The sequence below is a fragment of the Patiria miniata genome, unplaced genomic scaffold (genome assembly GCF_015706575.1).
Source record: "Patiria miniata isolate m_02_andy unplaced genomic scaffold, ASM1570657v1 HiC_scaffold_5, whole genome shotgun sequence".
Lineage (NCBI taxonomy): Eukaryota > Metazoa > Echinodermata > Asteroidea > Valvatida > Asterinidae > Patiria > Patiria miniata.
Window position 1 is genome coordinate 39,528,591 of NW_024037072.1, and position 12,694 is coordinate 39,541,284.

Consider the following 12,694-nt stretch of genomic DNA (forward strand, 5'->3'; position numbering starts at 1 on the left):
CTCCTCCTGTGCACAGCATTCGGACAGAGTACAATGTACATGTATATTGGCTTTCTTCATTGTGTTCATGATCGTCGGATTGAACAGTACGTGCCCCCATCGAAGTTTGTCATGGTAAATAATTGTAGGCCTACGGTTGGGCAAGTCCTTCATTTTCATTTAAAAAAACAAAACAATAGAGATGTATTGAAAACTTTAAAGAGCAAATCAAACTTGAAGTTTGACCCCGTATTGCCAACAGACCCGAACGCGTTTTGGGGCAAAGTGCAATGCCACCAATTCCTCACTTATTTGTGCGCATTCAAACTTTGACCTTCGAGGCACAATGCCTGTGTTTTCATTTCTTACGCTTGATCAGCTGTTGATAGGAAACCGCGTAATAGCCCAAGCAAACTGACTGAACACGAAGCCTGCTTCCGCGTGCAACATGGCTGCGCCGGCTCTCTCAATTCTAACCTGTCTGTTCGGACTGTTGGTTATAATACTGGTCTGCGGTGGTATATTGTTGATAGCCTTCGCGTTATTTGTCTACTACAAGCATCGCAAGTATGCGCATATCCCTTCCGCACCTACGAAAGGCTGGAAAGGGTAAGTATAATATTTAATCTATGTACATGTACCTTGTGGCATAGAACGAGTAGATCATTCCTGACGGCTGAATTATACTCATTTATTGTGTTTCCATGTAAGAGAAGCACATTGCACTGTTTGCCCTTGTCTTAGCCCCATAAATGTGGCCTATTTACTGGACTGCCTCCGTAAACATAGGCCACACATCCACATGTACAAAAATCGTGTCGACTTTGCCCAATTTTGATTTTCACATTAAGGCTTAGTTTGTAGGTTTTTTTTGCTTTAGAAGCATACTCACCCTCTTTATAGGCTAATCAGAAAGTGCTGCCTTTTTCAGATGTATATTTTTCGTGAAATTTCCAGATTCATTTTAACACGTTTGCGTATCAAAATTTCAACATGAAATTTCACAAAAATTAGACATCTCAAAAAGGCAGCACTTTCTGACTAGCCTATAAAGTGGGTTAGTATGCTTTTAAAGCAAAAAAATCCTACAAACTAAGCCTAAATGTGAAAATCAAAATTTGGCAAAGTCGACACGATTTTTGTACATGTGGACGTGTGGCCTATGTTTACGGAGGCAGTCCAGTAAATAGGCCACATTTATGGGGCTACCCTTGTCTGTGCAGGCTACTGGACCATGGGGGAATTCCTCCATGACTGGACCAAAGTACATGTAATTATATAATCTATAATTAGATATGGGTTCGGTACTTCTAAAGTATAGACCTACACTTGTGCATACCATATGCACTATGCTTGCATGGTGCAAACAGACTATGATTCCGCCAACAATGTCACTATATGGCCGTGCGTGATCTCCAGCCCTGTGGTTGCGCAGGCCGATCTCTAAAGGTTACGTAATACTTTATTTTCAATGAAACAACACGCACACAGGCATATTCACGTTGGCGGGCGAAATCTTTGCAAATTAATTTCACCCGTTTTGGAAGACGATATCTTCATGCAACTTTCAGGGTTGTTTCCCTTATAATGATCCAATTATGTGCTAAAATCGCTTTGATTTATATTCAGTACTTTTCGTTTCAAAAAAAAAATTAGGCATGTGGCTACGTGCTCTTAACTGTATTACACTGGCGTTTACAATATCTGTCAATCTTTTCAAGGCTCACGAATATTATTAAGGTTCCTATCCAGTATGGTGTGCAGTAAAAAGTTGCAGAATAGCCTCCTTCAGGAGTTATTGATTAATAAATATCACCCTTTTTGCTGGCTTCCATTGGTCGATACGAGACTCACGCGAAGTCACGCCGAGTCACGCTGATGAATATGCTAATATGCGCTTGTCATTGTTGTCCCGAAATTGGCCGAGCTATGAACCATGCACGTGAGTTGGTCTTGTATGACTACAACTTTTGGTTGAATTTAATAGAAATTCTTACCCAAACAATTGGTTGTAAAACAACCCATTTTTGGGAAGTTGCAGTTTTCACCCTTTCTTGGCCTTGTAAAATTAACCCAGGCAATTTGGTTTAATATTTTTTTTAAACTCGATATTTGTTTTTATTTCCAGGTTCTTTCTCGGACATGCACCGATGATGATGGAATACCATCGGAAGAATCAGTGCTTCTCCGATGCCATCGTTGACATGTACGTTTATGTCGTATATCTCAGTTTGAAGTTTCAAATACGCACCCGAGTGGGATTAATTACACCCGAGTGGGTACGCTTACCACAGGAGCGGATCCTGGTTTGTCACGGTTTTTTTTTGGGGGGGGGGGGGGGTAAGCATCAAGAGGAGGATTAGCATTCACGTATTTTTGTCACTGGTATTTTCATACATATTTTTGACGGCCAAAGGGGATGGTTTAGACCCCTACCCTGAGGATCCGCGACTGATTTAAGAAAAAGCATTTTTCCCCAATTGTTTTCAGGATGCGCCAATATGGACCTGTTTTAGTGATCTTTTTCTTCTTTCAACCGGTGGTATTTGTGATGGTTCCAGACTTTGTCAAGGTGAGTGCACAGCACTAATGTCCATAAATCATGATAGCTCGGGTGCCCGAGCTGTACAAAAGATATACAAAAAATAAATAAGGTACAAACTGGTTCCCGATCTTTCAATACGAATGTGGGGGATCAGCCTTAACTACCCATTATACAAATAATTAAAACAAAATCATCTAGGTATACGAAACCTTTTTTTTGGAAGGATATTGTATTAAACAAAAAAAATGGTATTGCCATTGACAAAGTCCAGGAAAGATGTCTGTCCGTATATAGCCTGTATTATGGTATATATTTTGGTAAGTTTCGTAAAATGTGTCTCATTTCAAAAGTGGGAGTCGAATTGAAACCAAACTTGAATCATGGATGCAACGTAAAAACCTTCGTACGATAATGATGTCAAAGATCACTTTTTAAGGTCAAAGGTTTTCTGAGGTCAAGTTGTAAAATAGGCTAAAAATGTTAAATTTGTCCCATTTGAAAAGTTGAAGACCAATTGGAACCAAACTTGGATCATAAATGCAACATGGGAACCTTCACATGATAATGATGTCATAGGTTACTTACCAAGGTCAAAGGTCGTCTGAGGTCAAGTTGTTAATAGGCTTAACATGTCAAATTTGTCGTGTCAAAACTTGAAGTCCAATTGCAACCAACCTCGGGTCATGGATGCAACATGGGAACCTTCACATGATAGTGATGTCAAAGGTCACATACCAACGTCTTATCTTTAAAGATAATCGCGAACGCAAGTGAGACGCGTGATTGGAGAACCGCCTTTTTTTTGGAAAACAAACAGAATAAGTGCAATTTTGATATTGAAGTATCTTCGATGCTGCTTGATGATAAGCTGTCCAATGCCAAACTGTTTGAATTCTTGTATACTGACTTTCAGAGCTGTATAGTCAAGGCACTATAAGTCCTCACAAGTCTGTTAAACATAACCGTTTAACGTAACCATTAATACATGTATTACAATTTCCAGTTACATCACGAGTACTTAAATGAACAGATGGACATTCCCAAAGTCATTCCTTTAATAACAACTTGACTTTATTTAATATGACTTTATTTGTGATTTGACTTGTGGTTTACTTTTCGCTTGACCTTTGTTTGACTTGCGATAGACTTGGAACTGACTTGTGATTGACTGGACTACAATGTGGAGCTAATTATTCAGTTTATTGGATTGTTTCATATCGTCAATTGGGTGACTAATCTTGAATTTTCCACATATTTGGACGAGTTTTGTCTTTTGGATGGAAATAAATTCTTTTCTTGTCTCTTGTTTCTGATTTTAAGGAAATTCTGTTGACCGATACACACCGGAAGCCTTACTCATTTTATAGGACCTTCATGAAGGTCCTTGGGACACGATTTATGGGGAATGGTCTCGTGTCTGTCTTGGATCCTGAGATACATGCACAAAAACGGGCGCTTATCAACCCTGCCTTCCATAGAAAGTAAGTCATCCAGATATTAAGCAACGGATATGAACTCGGGCAAAGGCATTTGTTTGCCCTTTTTTTTTCATCTTAATAATTGAATCACCTGTTACCTGGCTTGTGATTGGATATGTGATTGAACTGACTACAAACTCTGCAATGAACTGAGTCAAAGTTGTCTTGTTAGTGTAAGGGTTGGGGTTAGGGTTTCTTTCTCTTCGCCTGTTAAAGAGGATCCTGTTTTTATTACCGATGCGCGCGAGGTTCGGTGAATTTGCCCCTTGGTAAGTGCCTTTCGCAAAAACAGCACCCAGTTTGCTCTCACTTGTCTTGACTGAGTTCACTGGAGAAAAAACACCAATTGAGTAACCAATAACGCGAACAATACGAAGTACTGAAGGAAATTGTAGTACGAAACAAAACACAGATACAAGTCAAAAGCGTGCCCCAAAATGTTTGACTCTTCGTGTATATATTGAACCTTTATCGCTCATTCGAAAACTATTTTCCATTGTATATTCAGGTATCTTCAGGGATTGATGGGGCAGTTTAATGCAGGAGCAGATGTCTTGATCGAGAAACTAAGCCACAAGGCTGATGGGAAGACGGAGGTCGCCATGTTGGATGAGTTGAACCGAACAACGCTTGACATCATTGCAAAAGTAGGCAGTCAGTCGTCATTGCCGCACGATACACAGTTTTTACTCTTTATTCAGGAATTATATTAGTGTTTTTAGGTTGGGCACCGGACACCATTAAAATAAAATTGAAATTCGTCAAAGGAACCACAAAGGAGAAGTGATTAGGTTTGCTTTTAGTCAGCATGTCGAGGTATTAAAAACAGTGAATAGAGATGGGATTGAAAATGCAAATTCCTGGGTCAATTTGTTTGGTCGAAAAATGTTTACGAGTGTCTCTAGTGCTGCCCAATTGCAAAGAGAAAGGCGCTTCTGTTTGGGTTGAACTGTTGTTACAAACATCATTTATGCTGAGCCCAAACGGCCAGCATATATGTCCTCTACTGACCGACCAACCAACCGAGTGAGTAAATGAGCTACTGATCGAGTGACTGAGTGAGTTACTGAGTGTATTATTTCCTAATCTGAGACCTTCAGGTCCAACTCAATCTTCTAGGTAAGCCTAGTGTTTTTACTTTATTGCCATTTCATTTGGCGCCACTTGGAAAATATTAAACGAAACGCTTAAAGGTTATAGTACTCAGAATGAGCACAATAAATTCGGTCTTAGGGGAATTTTCTTAGATGGTCGGGTTTTTTTTCATACAACATTTTTATCGCGAGACGATGTATGATATAAAATTTAACCGAAGCGGGATTTCCTTCAGACACAAATTTTAAAGGTTAGTGAAAGAAATTAAACTTGCACAATCTGAACAAAAAAATATGTTTTACATCATGTATTATGCACACTTTGCGGGTACGGGTGACCGGGGTAGTGATTGAGAAATTTTGATAACATCAGAGGGGACATTTACTTCAAAATGGTAATCAATACGTGGCAATATCTTTCAGCTTTCACCAGGAGCTTCAATGGTATCCACGCACTTGTGCCAATTATGGTCACAATTCAAAGACTCTTTATTTCGAATCTCACATGTTTGTATTAATTGTTAGTCTTTCACGAATGATTGCGCAAAAACCTTTTCGCCGACAGGTCGCGTTTTCGATGGATCTTAACGTCACACTGACGACAATTCCCCCTTTAAAAAGGCGGTGGCCAAGTGCTTTGAAGGAGCAGATAAAGAGCGAACTAGCCTAACGTCATCGGTGAGTATGTTCAGAGGTGTAGCAAGCAAAATTGTCGGGAGGGTCCACCCTGATCTCGAGAGAAAGACGCTCAGTGTGACACCGAACTGCGGCATTGTCCCAATTATAGTTGAGACGATTCCAACTACAGTTAGGAATTCCCCAACTATAGCTGGGACTGTGCAAACAATAGTTGGGACTGTCCTAACTATAGTTAGGACCATTGCCATAGTTGGGGCATAAGTTGCGTGGGCACAGGTACCGTAGATGTGTTATGGCAAAGCCGCTGTTCTTTAGAAATCTTCTTTTTAAGCGGATGGAAATCGTTACAATTTTGCTATAACATTGTTAGTGTGGAATGATACGTTAAAAAACTGATTTGCAGAAATGTCCTTGATAAAGTCAAAAACTAGCTACGGGGAGAATTCTAAACACCGAATATTGATGTGGAATATGAATTAGAGAATTCCGTTGGTGGAAAGAGTTACGAAGTTACTACTTGACACTAAAACTTGCGATGACCAAATTATGGGTCGGACTGGCACCTGAGTATTTGGATAATTTCTGGTTCCTCTGAATTGGTCCTTTTTAAATCCATGTGTCTCTGACTATATACAGTCCCTGTTAGCAAATCTGATTTTGAATGACTAATTGGCATCTTCGTTGTACTAGATACTGTTGTTGTCAAACCATTCAGTTATAAGGGGTGTGCAGTGAACTTGAAATTGAAATAACCAATACAATGTTTGGATTTTATTTTAGTTCAGCCCGTTTCCAGCAGCTCGTAAATACAGAAAGGAAGTTGGAGACAACATCAACTTTCTTCGGGAGACAGGCCGTCGGTGCATTGAGGAGAGACTGCTGGCCATGGAGAAGCAGGAGGAGGTGCCCAGTGACATCCTGACTCACATCTTGAAGGCAGTAGATGGCTTCAAGAAAGAGAGTGCCATCGATCTGGAAGGATTGATTGATGAGTTTGTTACTTTTTTCATCGCCGGTGAGAAGTTGTTGCTTCAAAAGAAAAATGTCTTCTGTTGAAATTAATTTTGTTGATAATAATATCCAGTTACCTAAATTATGTTGCAGGCAAACCCTACTCCAAAAAGTTCTTCCAGTATCATATAATTATTGTATCCCTTCATAACCGATCCTTTTGCTTTAAACAATACTGCGATTTATAATGACTGGTGTCTAATTGATTTGCTGATTTCAATTGTGATAGTTTCATTTATTGATTGTTTATGTTTACCGATCTGATTTATCTCCACAGGTCAAGAGACAACTGCCAATCTTCTGAGTTTCACTTTGGTAGAGCTTGGTCATCACCCAGAGGTCATGCATAGGTACTCGCAACATATAATTGTTGGTGCTAGCAGGGGTGTGAAATCTCAGCTTTTAAGCTGATTTCAGCCTTGTTTGTTTTGGATTTCAGCTTTTTTCCACTCACTTGCTGTGAACAAAGGTATAGAAGATTTCCACCCAAAGTTAATCTTTTTACAGCTTTTCCAGCTGTTTTCAGCTATTTTTATCAGTGGTCACTCCATTGCTGGAAGTGGAAGCTGACCAAATGACTAGCTCTTAGCTCGTTAGGTTTTTTTAGTGCTGATGTGTGGGAGGAATAGCTGCAAGAAGTCGCACTAGCCAAACCTTTGTAACATTAAACAAAAAGGGACCTAACTGGTGGTTATCAAATCGCCACCAATCGTTCATGACGCATCTTTTGTACGTACAAGTTTTCGTCGAAGAATGTTAAAAATAGATATAATTACGTCTCTGTCTTACCAAAACTCCTTTCGCAGAAACTGTCCTTTCTCCTGTTTCCAGTCTAACACTCGCATTTGAATGTTTTTGTTGCAGACTGAAAACTGAAGTCGAGGCAGTCTTTGAAGACAAGGATTTTCTGGACTATGCAGACATCAGTAAGCTAACCTACATGATGCAGGTCAGCAAACGAAACTTGCATCACTTTAAACCCTGTGGATTTGGTCACAGTGATAAATTCCTTTTTTGTAGTTACTTTAATTATTACGGAATGCCTTGTTTTCAATAATCGAGTTTTTCTGAAAGGCATGATTGCATATAAGATGGAGCGTTCTTAGGCTGTTGAACATTTTCATCCTGTTAATTTGAGGCATTGGTGTTTTTGTTACTCTGTGTATGGGGTTATTCATTAGAAGTAGATAATGCTACTTTTGATGGATTATGAGAAGGACCGTATACAGGTCGCCTTGTGTTCACACTGTACACATGTTAATTAAAAACATTCGTTTTACATTGACCGAGTTTTAAAGGGATATTTTATCATTTGTTTGATTTGTCAGCACTACTTTTGTACTCTCTTAAAAAGGTTTTTAAAGAATCCCTTCGTCTGTGGCCGCCAGTGGCAGGTACATCTAGAGTTATGGCGTGTGATGTCATGGTCAAAGGATACAAGATACCCAAAGGAACTTCTGTATTGGTGAGTTCCCATCAAACTAGTATCGTCGCATCATGTTGGTTAATCGTCTTAATACATACTCCGCAGGGTGTCTTAATAATTAAATAATATACATGTACCAGAGATCGATCAGCTTTAAGTCTGCGTGGCACCATCGTTTTATTTTAGTTGTAATCCACCAGAGTACTGAACTTTCCAGTATGATAGTGCATGAGTGTTACGGTCTAACGCATCCCTTCAGCAGGCGTTTTGATGAACATTATCCCTTCTCATAGTGTCCAATTAAATGGATAGATTCCCTCTTTGCGCAAGAAAAGAATTTCAAAACAAGTGTATTCGTCAGTACGCGTGCAAATAAAGTTCAAGTTTTATCTCACTAGTTTTTGCCTGGCCACCCCCCCCCCAACACAACAGCCGAAGGCTATGAGGACCACCCGTTTCCAGGGTTCAAGACTGCGCCGAGTGACAGGATGATTGATGGCCTTGTAATAACAGCAGCTATACTTACAATGCATAACAATAACAATACTATGCCGGACAATACAAATCCTATGGCAGTTGTCCTGGGTCTGATCTTTGCCTCTCTTGGTGAACCAGGGTTAAAGGGGCACTCACGATGCTTTTAAGCTGTGTCTCTCAATTGGGTGTATTAATTTGTCTTATAAAAAATGAGGAGTAATTAACAATTATGTAAAAGTGTACTGACGATGTCAGTACTGTCGCACACCACAGAATTAATGAAACCTTCCTGTAAACTAATTACGACTGCCAACTTTTGACATCCGATCTTTTTTTTTTATATTAAGTATTACTTTTTATCATACGGACAATATATGCAAGCTGTTGTGATCGTTTTAAACTAACACTACTTGAAATTGAGGATGTTCCCTTTGTTAAGATTCAGTGACCACTTTGTTAATTTCATTCTGTAGCTGAGTTCGTACGCACTGGCACGAATGGAAGAGTATTTCCATGACCCATTTCAGTTTGAACCCGACCGCTTCAAGGCTAGTGATGACAAGTGAGTGTTTCTACCTTCATTGCGATTATTGTGATGTACGACAATATGAGTCTTTACATTTACATGTGTCTAATATTGAGGGTCCATCAAGTGAAAATGTCAGAAACGATTTCTTCCCAAGTGAAGGATTCATTAGCACACTATAGGCAGGGTTTTGGGTACTACAAGACAGTGCAGATCGTGACAAGGTTCACTGAACAATGGCCCTAGCTTGGCACCATCATTTTCAGGGGCATTGTCCAAAATTGTAAAGTATTTGTACGATCTAATAATTAAGGAATTGAAGTCACCAGACTTGACTCAAGTCGGATTTGTGTGACTGCGCAACATTTACTCTGAATGTTAGCCTTCGCAAACCCACTTTCATGTTGTATGCTGCTTGCGAGTTTAGCCTTAAAACAGTTAAAACCAATGGTTGTGTGTGAGACTAGTTTTGGCTGGTTGATGCCGGCTAGCTGACTGACCGACTTGCTTGCTTGTTAACCTTCTGTATATATACATTTGTATTTTTGTATTTAATACATTTGTATTGTATTTCTGGCAGATCGCATTATGCATATTTTCCGTTCTCGTTGGGTAGTCGCAACTGCATCGGCCAGCAGTTTGCATTAGTAAGTGTAATATGCTTTTATTATGAACCTACTTAAATATCTTTAAATCATCCAATTCTAAGAGACTGTACTTATATTAATTTGATGAGTATGCACATCAACGAAGCTAGAATTAAAAACAGTATAGCGCTACTACCGAATAGTCAAACTAATTTGATTTTTGTTGAGATATATTTCCTAATAAATCAAAATCAAATTGAACTAAGTCATTTTAAGACTGGTCTTTTTTATTTGTCACTGAATGAGTGTAGATGCCACGCTAATCATACACGTGCTTCGTAAACAAAAACTTACCATAGTGCATATTGATAAAAAAAAATACTTTGCGCTGCTTTTACCAATTAGGCGTTTTTCTTTTCTCAGATCGAGGCTCGTGTTCTGCTGGCCAAACTACTGCACAGGTTCAACTTTAACTTTGTCCCAGGACAAGGTTACGGGGTAGTAGATGAGATCACACTGAAACCTGCGGGGAGATGCAGAAACTACTTGACACCTGTGGAATAGAGGATGGAAATAATCCTCCCACAAGTCGGAATGTTTTGACAAACATGATGCGTTATCATATAAAGCAATGTCAGAACTTCATTGAAATCCATGACAGTCCAAGGGCGGGTCCAGGGGGGGGGGGGGGCCAAAGGGGGCAATGGCGCCCCCCCCCCCAAAAAAAAAACACGAAACCATTTTTTTTTTTTTATGTGACATCGCAATTAAGGCAGGCAATGAGTACACCACCATCTTTTCCTCAAAAAATCATTGGTTAAAGTGGTCAGAAATTGCCTCAGATCGCACCACAGAGCATCTAGAATCCGTAATTTTGTTGACCCACTTTTTTGAGGGACCAAAATTTTTTTTGGCCCCCCCAAAAAATTTGTGTTCTTGATCCGCCCTTGTGACAGTCAAGCAGTAATTTCCGTTGAAAGTTAATAGGCCTACATAAGTGACGTGGATGAAGAATTAGAAAGAGGGAAAGGCTAGTATTGTAGATAAAGAGTCAAAACTAGACTGTCTTTTGGAACACAAGTTAGGTCTAATCAAGGGTTACTTAGAAGAGAAATATAGGACACTTCGTACAATGTTTTATGAGCACATTTAGTAAAGAGATATATTTTGGTTACTTGGCCAGTCAAGGTTTTCCAACCCGTAGAACCCTCGGAAAGGTGATGTTTTCAACGTTTTGAATGTCATGAAAATGCTGTTTTCCTGATTGGTCGCATTTGAAGTATCGACTACATGTATAATATGACTTGTACACTTGTATAACATGAGTAATATTTTGTATGTTTTTACATTTTTCGTTTCCTGAGTTGGGAAAAATTATATTAAAGATGCTCTTCATGAAGGAGTTTGTTCTCATAACGAAAATTAAAAACCTACTTTATCCCAATTATGGGCGTCCGCAACCATCTGAAAATGAATATCATTTTGCGCACAAATGAACCCGACCTCTGAGAGCTCATTTATTGGCTGACTGTCAATAATTCGATTTTTATGAAGAAATAATTCAATAATTTAACGTCGGATAATTTTTTTGTTCAGTGTTTAATTCAAATATTGAAAAAATTATAAATTTTCGAGTTGAAACTCAAGAATAGCAATGGGAAATTATCTTTAAATGCAGGTGAAATTAGGTGGTAAAACCTGTTCGATAATTTTCGAGGAAATGATGTCCTTGGACAACTGATTTTAGATTGGTCCCTTCTAAATTAAGTATTATACTACTGTCTCATGTCCATTTTTTACCACATCTCTGAGTAATAACAGATACGAATGCAAAGACAGTAGTGAATTAGTATCGTTTCGGTTACCGGTAACACCGTGTGGTAATAACTACTGCTTAGAAGATTTAGTTCTGAAAAAAAAAACTTGTCCTGCTTATTATCAACTTTCGCTAAGTAGTTTTAGTTCTGATAAGAACAGTCCAGCTTTAAGTTATTAAAGAACTTGTCTTTAGAACTTAAGAACTTAAAGCATTTCTTATCAGAATTAAAAGAACTAAAATTACTTGGCGAAAGTTGATAATAAGCAGGACGAATTCTTTTCAGAACTAAATATCTTCTAAGCAGTAGTTTTTACCACATGGTGTTACCGCAAACTGAAAATATATATCGATACTCCATCTTATATCAGTAGTGAATTAGTTGTTCATTGTACGAGTTTTCTTTTGCATTCATTCTTTTGAAAGTACATATCGAAGAAATCCCCAAAAAGCAGAGTATGTCCAGTAGAAACCCCCGCTAACAAAATGACATATTATGTACATGATTGTTTTTGTAAATTAGAAAATTGATGACATGTACTTATGACAAGAATAAACCATTAAAACCAAGTTAATATGCCAGAATAGTCACACTCAGTTAGTAACCCAATGAGAAATTCAGTTACCTGATATGGAAATAAAAGGTCAATAGTTTAGTCTGAAGTTTATGTCTAAGTAATGAAAAGCCAGGAATGTTTTAAGGAGTTATACAGGGTGACCTCCATAGCCTGGGACCTTAACGTCATGAAATGTTGCGAGCGGGGCACTGATTGTGCTTTCGAGGGGTAGTTTTCCATCTCGAGAAGGTGCACAATCTTGTTAATGCGAGAGGGGTATACTTGTGTTTGTGAAGGGCCGTTTTGCATAACAAGAGAGGAGACAATTTTATTTGTAGCGCGATCACATGCTTTCCTACGTGTGCGTTTGACGGGCAGTTTTGTTTTCATCTAGAGGGGGCACATCTATAACCGCGGGAGGGGCACTTTTGTTGGCCTGGAAAAAGGGGGGGGGGTATTAAGTGGCCCCTGCCCCCCCCCCCCCCGGTTCCACCGCCCTTGGCAGGTTATGACTTGGTTTAAGTTGGTACTAGGGGGTTTGTAAACCACACTGATAAAC

The 12,694-nt window shown here is 39.1% G+C and overlaps 1 pseudogene; it reads left to right on the plus strand.

The window, feature by feature from the left end:
* Positions 1-115: 115 nt before the first annotated feature.
* Positions 116-10,468, plus strand: LOC119741224 (annotated as a pseudogene).
* Positions 10,469-12,694: the final 2,226 nt, after the last annotated feature.